The sequence below is a fragment of the Chrysochloris asiatica genome, unplaced genomic scaffold (genome assembly GCF_000296735.1).
Source record: "Chrysochloris asiatica unplaced genomic scaffold, ChrAsi1.0 scaffold00128, whole genome shotgun sequence".
NCBI lineage: Eukaryota > Metazoa > Chordata > Mammalia > Afrosoricida > Chrysochloridae > Chrysochloris > Chrysochloris asiatica.
Window position 1 is genome coordinate 5,605,511 of NW_006408646.1, and position 11,190 is coordinate 5,616,700.

Here is an 11,190-nt window from a genome sequence, read left to right on the forward strand (position 1 = left end):
CACAGTTAGGCAGCACCCTGGAAGCCCGGAGGAGCCCACGTGCCCTGCTCAGGAGTCTCTTGGTTAGAAGAGATGACTAGCCCTCAAAGGGTGCGAGCCCCATATCCTGTGTGCCCCTTCCTGCTGGTCTGCGGTGGAGTTAGGAATGAACGGGGGTGGGGGGCTCCTAAGATGGTGTGTGAGTGAGCACTGTCTCCTCAGAGTGTCTCCACAGTGTGAAGTGTGAAAGCCGGCTTTGTCTGCAGCATGCTAGCCCTTTTACCCAGGCCTCGTTCCTGGTGCTGGTTTGTCTCTGGTCAATTTGAAGCACTTTGCCTACCTCTCCAAGTCCCTGCCGCAGCCCTGCCCAGGAGTCAGCTCCACAGGCTACTATGTGCTTGGTCACTCAGAGGACAGAGGGTAGGGTGGGACCACCTGGGAGGTGTCTGCTGTGAGAGGTGGCACTCAACAACCTGAGTCCAGGACAGATGCCCAGAGAACTGGGGCAAGCAGGGGCACATGTTTACAGGGAGGAGGGATGAGCGTGAGGCCTGTACAGAGTGGCTGCAGACGACAGAGCACCAGCACCTTCTTCCCACTTCCATCTAACAAGGGTGGGTAACTCAGAGCAGCTGCCATAGGCTCCTGGACCCTTGGGAACGGTCAGGGATATCTGTCCCCCTCCAGCTATCCCTGCCTTGTGTAAAATCTGCCCTCAAACACAGGTGCAGGTGGTGGCCACAGAAGGGCCCCATGCTGGGAGTTAGCAGCACAGAGGCAATCTAGAAGCCAGGCCCAGGAAGGGACAATGATTCAGTGTAGCTGGCTAGGGCTCACACTGTCACAGATTGCTGGCCTTTGGGGAGCCTTGCCCACCGCCCTCCCATCTCTTATCTCAGGCCAGGGTGACCAGGCTCCTCACTGGTGTTCTGTCTGAGGCCTTCACAGGGGCCCCAGGAAATACGATGGCACCCAGACTTTCTTTCTGTGGTCCCAGACTGCGTCTCTGGTCTCAGTAACCATGGAGATGGCCCTGCTCCTGAGGAAGCACCTGAGAAATCAGGGCCCCATGTCACACGGGCAAAAGTGGGAGCTGGAGGTGGTTGGAAAGGGATGACCCTCAGGTCATTACAGAGCCCAGGGAAGATTGTACAAGAGGACAGGAGGCCTTCTCACGGCTGTGGGGGCCACCTCAGACCACTGCTCTGACGCCTGTGCCCAAAGCTGCCTGCAGGTTCCAGACCTTGCCTCAAGCAGCGTTCCCACCCCCCACACCTGCCTCATTGTCTCCTATGGTGACTGATGTGGGGCAGCCCCCTGGTGTCCTAGCTGTGACCCTGGTATTCCTGAGGGGGGGTGCACACGGTTTCTGTCCCATGGCATGCAAAGCAGTGACCAATGGAAATGAAGGATGTACGCCCTCCGGAATGGCCCTGAGGTCCCTCTGGACAGAAGCGAGATAACCAGTTGCTGTAACTGAAGTCTGGGCGTTGGCTCAGGACGCTGATCATTCAGAAACCCACAAAGATCAAAGCACTTGCAGGGGCATAGATCAGCCTGTGGGGTGTGCCTGGCACAGCCTCACCCCCACGCCCACTCAGCACCCAGTCAGGAGTTGGCCTGAGCAGGCTCATGGCCCGGCTGTGAGTCCTGGAGCATGAGCATACTTACCTTCAGAGCACTTAGAAGTGGACACCATACAATGACCACTAAGAAATACCCCAAATAAAAACAAGTGACCCGTCCAGTCACCATCCCTCCCCAGAAGGGTCAGTCCCCCATTCCCTTCACCACCAGGGTCAGTCCCCCATTCCCTTCACCACCAACTGCCATCTTCAGGTTTGGTGTCTGCTTTGCTTACTATTGGGGAATTGTTAACCGTTTGATTGTGTGCCCTCCTCTGGTGTCTTTGTTTACCTTCCTCACTCTTCTACCTCCTGGCTAAGTCTCTCTCCGCTTAATTAACCTCTTGGGGGGGGTGGGGGGGTGTTCACAAACCTTCCAGCCATAGTTGCTCCCCTCTGGGGACAGCGCTGACCCTCAGATCCAGGATGGCCCATCTCACAGCTCCTGTCTTGCCAAGCTGAACAAACACATCAAGTCATTAGGGTGTGTGGAAGAGAATTTGAGGTACTTAGCTTCAGAAAGGAAGTGTCTTAGAAGTGCCTACTGGAGCCTGTGCTCCCTGTCTGCAAGGAATGGCCACCCACCCCCTACATCATTGTGTCCCCCACCCCCACCCTCAGTTCATCCAAACTTGCCCGACTCTGGGATCCTGATCTGGGTGACAAGGCTCTGTGTGTAAATCTGCTCTCAACCTGCAACTTTGAGAATAAAATAGAAACATCATGTATTTTAAATGTAAGATGAAGTGTGACGCACTGTATACAATTTAATATATATTTTTAGGACTTTGTTATTTAAGAAAATGGAATGTAATGAATGGTACTTAACTTCTACAAAAAAGACGGAAAAAATGTTATTTTTACTGTCTGGAGAAAATAAATATTCTCATTGTTGTGCTCCCGCGCCAGAGGGTGACTCACTGTTGAGACCTCACTACTCACATGGTTCTTCAGATGCCCATTGGTCTTGCCCTGGCCTTGATCCACAGTTGCTCTTCAGCTGGTGAGAAAGGTGGCATTCCAGCTGTGCCCACCATGCCACAGGTGTAGGGGAGAGTAGTGACGAGCACAGGCTTGGCCCAAAAGGCAGAAAGAGCCAGGTCGACACTGGCATCACATTGGTCAGCCCAACTCGCAGCCCCAGCTTCGTCTCCTGGCCAGCACGTACACCTCAGAGGGGTTATGGAGATAACATGAGAAACGACCGTGTGGAATTCACCGTGCCTTTCAGAACCGTGTTCCTCCCTCCCCACCTCTTCCACAGTTCCCTTTTTAACATGAATAGAAGCTCCAAAGAAGAGTTGCCTGCTGTAGTAGGCACCGGTCAGCACCCTGTGTATCCTAAAAATATTTTGCAGTGGCGATTGTGTGGCCCTTATTTTGCCAAGAAGTTCATGGGTGGAACTAACTGTTAATATTCTTGGATACTACCCAAAAGGTTAGAGGTTCGAGCCCGCCCATTGATACCTCAAAAGAAGTTCTCGTGATCTACTTCCAAAAAGGCAGCCACTGAGAACCTTTGTGGAGCATGGTTCACACATGGGGTGGCCCTGAGCTGGAGTCAATTTGATTGGCAACTAGTTTTTGTTTTCACTTTGCCAGTGAGGAAACTGAAGCTCAGGGGTGAGCCTACATACAGTTGAGCTCACAGCCCTGCGGCCCACCAAGCTTCCCCGTCCACCGTGGCTGAGCCGTGAGACCCATGTAGGAAAACAGGAGTTAAGGAGTAATGTCGAATTCCCAGTGTAGAAATATTTGCAGCTTACGTTATGAAAATAAATCACCAGTATGTAACTACTGTGCTCCATTAAAAAATCACCTATGTGAGACCAAGTAGTCAACACTGACTGTAAAACAAAGGTGTGAAGACAGGTGAGCAGGAAATGAACAAACAATCAGAAACAATGATACTCACACATAGTCAAGAATGTAGCCGATGCCACTGTAAAACCAGCTTGTGTAGAAATGGCTGAATGGGAACCAAAATGGCTATGTGAACCTTCACCAAGAAAACACAATAAAATACTGCAAAACCTGCAAAACCCGGGACCTGTCAAAGAAGAAAATTCAACTATTTTCCACTAAAATGAGCAATAGAAAAGTGATAAAACAGCACCCTGTCAAAGGCAGAAAACTTGTAAGACCCAGGAAACAACACAACCCCAACTCACAGGTTTTACTATATTTTTTAAAAAGGAAAAATAAATCAATAAAACCTCCATTCACTGCAGATGTGTTTCTCAGAGTGTGGCACACAGACTACTCTCACAAAAGAACCCCTGGTATTCTCGTCCAAATTGTACATTCCTGAGCACAGCCTCAGACTTACCAAATCTGAAGTCCTGGGATGTCCCTAGATGATTCAGATGCACTCTGCGGTTTGATAGCCATTTTCACTTGAGAAATGTGGCTGATAGTCACCACCTTCTCTTCTGAAGGGAATTGTTCACACTTAGACCACTGTGTGAGTTCTAATCACTGCATCCTTCACCGTTAACAGTGAGAGTATGTGTTGATGTTGTTAGGTGTCATAACGACCCCAGAACACTGCCTGGTCCTGCACCATCCACATCTTTGTTGCTGTGTTTGAGCCCATGTGGCAGCCACTGTGTCAATCCATCTTGTTGAAGGTCTTCCTCTTTTTCACTGACTCTACCAAGCATGATGTCCTAGTCCAGGGACTGGTCCATCTTTATCACATGTCCAAAGTACGTGAGACCAAGTCTCACCATCCTGGTTTCTAAAGAGCATTCTGGCCATGCTTCTTCCAAGACAGATTTGTTCATTCTTCGGGCAGCCCGTGATATATTCAACACCATCATTCATATGCATGAATTCTTCTCAGGTCTTCCTTATTCATTGTCCAGCTTTCACATGCATATGGAGTGATTAAAAATACCATGAACTGGGTCAGGCACACCTTAGTTCTCAGAGTGACATATTTGTTCTTCAGCACTTTCAAGAGGTCTTTTGCAGCAGATTTGCCTAATGCGATATATCATTTGATTACTTGACTGCTGCTTTCATGGGTGTTCAGTATGTATCCAAGTACAATGAAATCCTTGACAACTTCAATCTTTTCTCCATTTATAATCATGTTGCTTATGGTCCAGTTGTGAGGAATTGTGTTTTCTGTATGTTGAGGTATAATCCATACTGAAGGCTGTAGTCTTTGATCTTCATAAGTTACGTGTTCCACAAGTCCTCTTCACATCCAGCTAGTGAGGTTATGTTAGAGACTTGAAACAGATGTTTCTCTCTAGAAACTCATCACAGGCCAGGTGGGGAGACGGTGTGCAGCAGACATGGCGGTTCTGCCCAGATACCACTCCAGAAGGGGCATTTCTTGCATAAGAACTCTGCATTGCTTTTTCCTGTCCCTTACTAACTTCTGCCTTCACCCAAAGCTTTGTTGCCATTGTTGGGTTAACACCGATTTGATTCCAACTCCTGGTGAGCCCAAGTGTGCCGAATAGAACTGTTCCACAGGGTTTTCAAGGCTGTAAGCTCTCAGAAATAGATTGCCTGACCTCTCTTCTGAGGTGTCTCTGAGTGGGTTTGAACCACCAACCTTTCAGTTACTAGTCCAGTGCTGAACTGTTGTGCCTCCCAGGGACTCCTCATTCAACACAGCCAATCTGAAGACGCTGCAATAGGATGACTCCTTTAAAGGCCAGTCTTCCTTGAGTGTTTATCTTCTCGGCGCTTTTCTTCTTCTTCCCAGAAGCTCTCTCCTTCCAAGAAGGAAAATATTTTTGTGGCAGGAAATGTCTGGTGGAAAACAAGTAGGGTGGTCTTGCTGGTGAATTTCTTAGAGACAATTGTGCAACAGAAAAATAATAACAAACACAGCCAAAACGGGCAACCATCCTGCCTTACGTGCCTACTTTGGATTATGGAACACCCAGACTGGGAAGAGACTCCACAGCCTATTTGAATAGCCTCTGGGGTCCACTGACCTGGACCTTGTGCCCTGTGTTCTCCCAAACCTCAGGGATGCAGACACGAAGACCCCAGCCAGACACCAGGAGAGCATCCGCCTCGTCCTGTGTCAGGCCATCAAGAGCTCATCTTCTTGTGGGAAGGGAATGAGCTGGACAAGGGTGACCTTGTCTTCAAGCTTGGAAGTCACATGGCCTGTCCCCACTGGGCTATGCATGCCTGAGATCTCAGACACTCCCTGGGCCACAGGGAACTATGATGCTTTTGTTCCTCTGTGGCAGGGTCGGGTCCCCATGGAGTGTTGTTTTTGCTGGGCTGAAAGGAACACTTTGGGGATAGAATATTTCAACCTCAAGAAGCAGCAACATTTGCTTGTCGCGGTAAGTTCTCATTTCTGGTCTCCAGCTGTTGTCTGGAGCCACCAAGCCCTTGCCAAATAGGATGACACCAAGTCATCAGGGGCAGGCAGTGGCAGACAGTTCTGGATGTGGACCAGCCAGTTATCTACGATACCTGACTGTAGGGCTATCCTCCCGAGGGATGCCGGTGGTGATCACTAAGCTCTAGAATGAACCTGCTACCTGTGACCAGGCTGGAGGAAGAGGGTTTCAGAGAGAAGCATTTTAGAGGGAACATGGATCCAAGTTTGAGGTCCAGTGTAACTCCACAGAGGGGAGGAACTAAAACAGGCAAGGCTTTTGCAAGAAAGTTTCCAATTCCATTACTTTCACTCCTAAGGGCATTTCCCATTCTTCAAATGAGGTCACTGGAGTTTTAGAAATGAAATTGACTTATGTACTAGTGTTCACTGCAACACTATTCAGAATAGCCAAAAGGCAGAAAACAACCCAAATGCCCATCAAGAGATGAACAGAAAAACAAAACAGGGTACTTCCATATCATGATACTACTCAGCATGTAGCAAACGAAGGCTTGATACATGCTACAGTATGGATGGAGCTTGAAGATAATATGCTGAGTGAAATAAGACAATCACTAAAGGATAAATATAGACAGATTTTTTAAAAAAAGCAAATGGGATCCAACAGAAGGTATTGAATAGAGTTGGAGAAAATATGGAACAAAACTCAAAATTAATAATAATAATAAAAAAAACAACAGATCAGACTTACTGGTCCAAAAGAGCAACCTAAGACTATGACCCTTGGCCACCCTTCAGGTCTGGAAAGGAAGTCACCCTCGTGGCCCAATTTTCACCCAAGCGGCAGATAGGTATATAGAGGGGACAACAACACTAGTGAGGTATGCTTACCATGGGATGGTCGACTATTCAAGATCAAAAGGGCAACACTTACCTAAGGAAAAAGATCAGAGGAGTTGGGAAGGAGGGGGGAATGGAAATAAGAACCATAGAGTAATAGTTGTTACGTGCAGAGGATTGCAATCATTGAGATGAAACAAAGTGTATGATTTATTGAGTGTAAAATTGATGATCTGCTCTGTAAACCTTCATTTAATTCACAATAAAAATTCAAAAAAAATTTTTTTTGAAGAAACATCAAATTATAGAGACCAAAGTTTATTAGTGGTTCCCGGGGGGAGGTGGTGAATGGCAGAGTGGGAGGGGATGCAGAAGGCCGTAACGGTGATAGAAAATCACATTGATTAAGGGTGCTGATGGTTGCTGTGAACTGCCACCACATCAGTTCTGACATATCAACTCTGTATAGGGTTTCCAAGGAGCAGTTAGTGGGATTGAACCGCTGACCTTGTGGTTTATAGTCCAGTGCTCATCCTACAGCACCACACCAGGACTATTTGTTGTTGTTGTGAAGTGCCGTTGAGCCGGTTCTTACCCATAGTGACCCTGAATAGGGTTTCCGAGGAGCAGCTGGTGAGCTTGAACTGCCAACCTTGCAGTTCAAATGGCTTTGCAGTCTGGTGCATTAACCCACATCGCCACACCAGGCCTATAGGTGACCCCTAATCAGGACTCCCGGTGTGGCACTGTAGGATAAGCATTGGACTGCAAGGTCGGTTGGAACCTCAAGGTGGCAGTTCAAACCCGCCAGCCGCTCCTTGGAAACCCCATACTGGGTCGCTGTGAGTTGGAACCGACTCCACAGCACTTAACGACAATATAACAGTCATTACAGTGAGGAGTTCTGGTAGTGGAGTGGGTAAAAGTCAGGCTGCTAACCACAAGGTCGGCAGTTGGAAACTACCAGCCACTTCATGGAAAAAAAGATGAGGTTTTCTGCTCCCATAAAAATTTACCACCTTGGAAACCTTATATAGGGACACTAGGAGTTGGAACCAATTCCATGGCACACCACCACCACCACCACTACTATCATGATAATGGAGTACTGGTGTGGGGCTGCAGGATAAGCACTGGACTGCTAACCACAAGGTCAGAAGTTCAAACCAACTTGCCACTCCCTGGAAACATTATACAGGATCACTGTGAGTCAGAACCAATTTGACAGCACTTAACAACAGCAAAGTTGGAATTACTGTCAGTAAGTTGTATATCTATAAAAAGTTGAATTGGCAAAAGTTGTGTGACATTAAAGATCTAAACTTAAAGCCTAGAACTATAAAGATCATCAGTGGAAAAATGGGCATAAATTTAGAGGCTCTGATACATGGCATACATACACTATTAGGAGTCCTGCTATGGCGCTGTAAGATGAGCACTTGACCTCAAGGTTGGTTTGAACAGCAAGGTCTGCGGTTCAAACTCACCAGCCGCTCCTCGGAAACCCTATACAGGGTTCCTATGAGTCAGAACTGATTGGATGGCACTTAACAACATAACTAAAAACACACAAACAATAGAGGGCAAATAGATGATTGGGACATCCTAAAAATTAGGAACCAATATGCATCAAAAAGATTTTGCCAGAAGAGTAAAAAGACAGCCCAGAGACTGGGGATTTTTTTTTTTTTTTTTTTGCAATGACCGATCAGATAAGTGACTAATCTCAAAATCTTATAGAAAACTATAACACCTGTACAAGAAAAAAAACAACCCAGTTGAAAAATGGGCACAGGACATGAACAGACACTTCATCAAGGGAAACATTCAGACAGGCAACAGTCATGAAGAAATGTTCACAATCATTAGCCATTAGAGCAGGGTGAGGAACTTTTTTTCTGCCAAGGGCCATTTGGATATAACAGCATTTACTGGCCATACAAAATTGTCAGCTTAAAAATTAGCCTGCTACATTTGGTCAAATATTTAATTAACTCACCCCTAATGGGATGGCTAAGGAGCTCTGGTAGCATAGTGGTTACGAGTTAGGCTGCTAACCTCAAGGTCGGCAGTTCGAAACTACCAGCTGTTCCGCGGGAGAAAGATGAGGCTTTCTGCTCCCGTAAAGATTTACAGCTTCAGAAATCCTGTGCAGGGTCACTATGAATCGGTACTTAACAACAACAATGGGATGGCTGGCACTGTGGTTTCCTTGGCGGGGCCAGACCAAATGATTTCATGGGTCTTATACAGCCCTCGGGCCAGACATCCCCCACCCCTACATTGTTGTTGTTGTTGTTAAGTGAAGTCGAGTCGGTTCCAACTCAGTGACCCTGTATAGGGTTTCTAAGAAGCTGTTGGTAAGTTTGAGCCATTATCCTTGTCGTTCAAACTGACCTTGCAGTCCAGTGCTTTATTCGAAGCACAACTCCAGGACTTTTCCCTTACATTGTTGTTGTTGTTAAGTGCCATTTAATCAGTTCCTACTCTTAGTGACCTTGTATAGGGGTTGCTGAAGGAGCTCTGGTACTGGAGTGGTTATAAGTCGGACTGCTAACCTCAAGGTGAGCAGTTCAAAACTACCAGCTGTTCTATGGGAGAAAGATGAGGCTTTCTGTTCCCATAAAGATTTACAGCCTCAGAAATCCTGTGCAGGGTCGCTATGAGTCGGAACACACTGCACAGCACACTACCACCACCACTATAGGGTTTCTCAGGAGAAGCTGGTGGGCTTGAACTGCCACCTTGTGGTTCAAGCTGACCTTGCAGTCCAGCATTTATCCTACAGGGTCACACCAGGACTTCTGCATTAGAGAGATGCAAATCAAAACAAAGGTATCATCTCATACTAGCATTAATAGCAAGTAAAAAATGTTGTTTCTTACAATTGAATAATAGTTTAACTAGTAAAATATGTCTTCCTTGACCATATCTATTTGGGCACAGATTGACACCCCAGGGAGAGTGAGTGGTTTGTATAGTGGAGTTCTCACAGTCTACTGTTTTGTACAGCACATAAGTTTAGAATTACATTTTGAAAATCATTGGAAAAAAACAAAAACTCAAGGATTATTTTATACATAGATACATAAATAATAGGGAACTGCAGATTCAGAAGAGGATATAGAATAAGGGATATCACTGCTGATGTCAGATGGCTCTTGACTGAAAGTAGAGAATACCAGAAAGATGTTTACTTGTGTTCTGTTGACTATGCAAAGGCTTTTGACCATTTGGATGATAACAAGCTATGGATAACACTGCTGAGAATTCCAGAACACTTAATTATGGTCATGAGGAGCCTGTACATAGACCGAGAGGTTTGTTCTAACAGAACAAGGGAACACCGAATGGTTTAAAATCAGGAAAGGTGTGCACCAACGTTGTATTCTTTTACCATACTTATTTAATCTGTATGCTGAACACATAATCCAAGAAAATGGATTCTATGAAGAAGAACGTGGCATCAGGATTGGAAGGAGACTCATTGACCTGTGATATGCAGATGATACAACTTTACTTGATGGAAACAAAGAGGACTCAAAATACTGAAGAAGATCAAAGACTACAGTCTTCAGTATGTATGGATTACACTGCAATGTAAAGAAAACAAAAATCCTCACAACTGGACCAATAAATAAGATTGTGATCATGGACAAAAGATTGAAGTTGTCAAAAACTTCATTTTGCTGGGATCCCTAATCAATACTCATGGAAGCAGCAGTCAAGAAACCAAAAGACATTTTGCATGAGGCAAATCTGCTGCACAAGACCTCTTTAAAGTATTAAGAAACAAATATATCAGTTTTTTGAGGACTAAGGAGCACTTGACCCAAGCCATGATATTTTCAATAGCCTCATATGAATGTGAAAGTTAGACAATAAGTAAGGAAGACCATAATTAAGAATTGATGCATTTGAATTATAGTGTTGAAGAAGACTATTGAAAGTTCATGGACTGCCAGAAGAACAAACCAATCTGTGTTGGAAGAACTACAGCCAGAATGCTCCTTGGAGGGCAGGATGGTGAGACTCCATCTCTCATATCCAGACATGTTACTAGGAGGGACCAGTTCCTGCAGGTGGACATTATGCTTGGTAAAGTGGAGGGTCAGCAAAAAACAGGACATCATGCTTGGTAAAGTGGAGGGTCAGCAAAAACAAAACAAAACACAACAAAAAACAATGAAATCGATTGGCACAGTGGCAGCAGCAATGGGCTCAATTTTAACAATTGTCAGTATGGTACAGAATGGGGCAGTATTTCATTCTGTTGTGCATAGGGTCACTGAGTCAGAACCAGATCAGTGGTATCTAACAACAACAACAACATATATGTGATCCCTAGGTTTTTGTTTTGTTTTTTTCCAACAATTTTCAAATGCAATTCTCAGCCTGTGTGCTGTACAAAACAGGCAGACT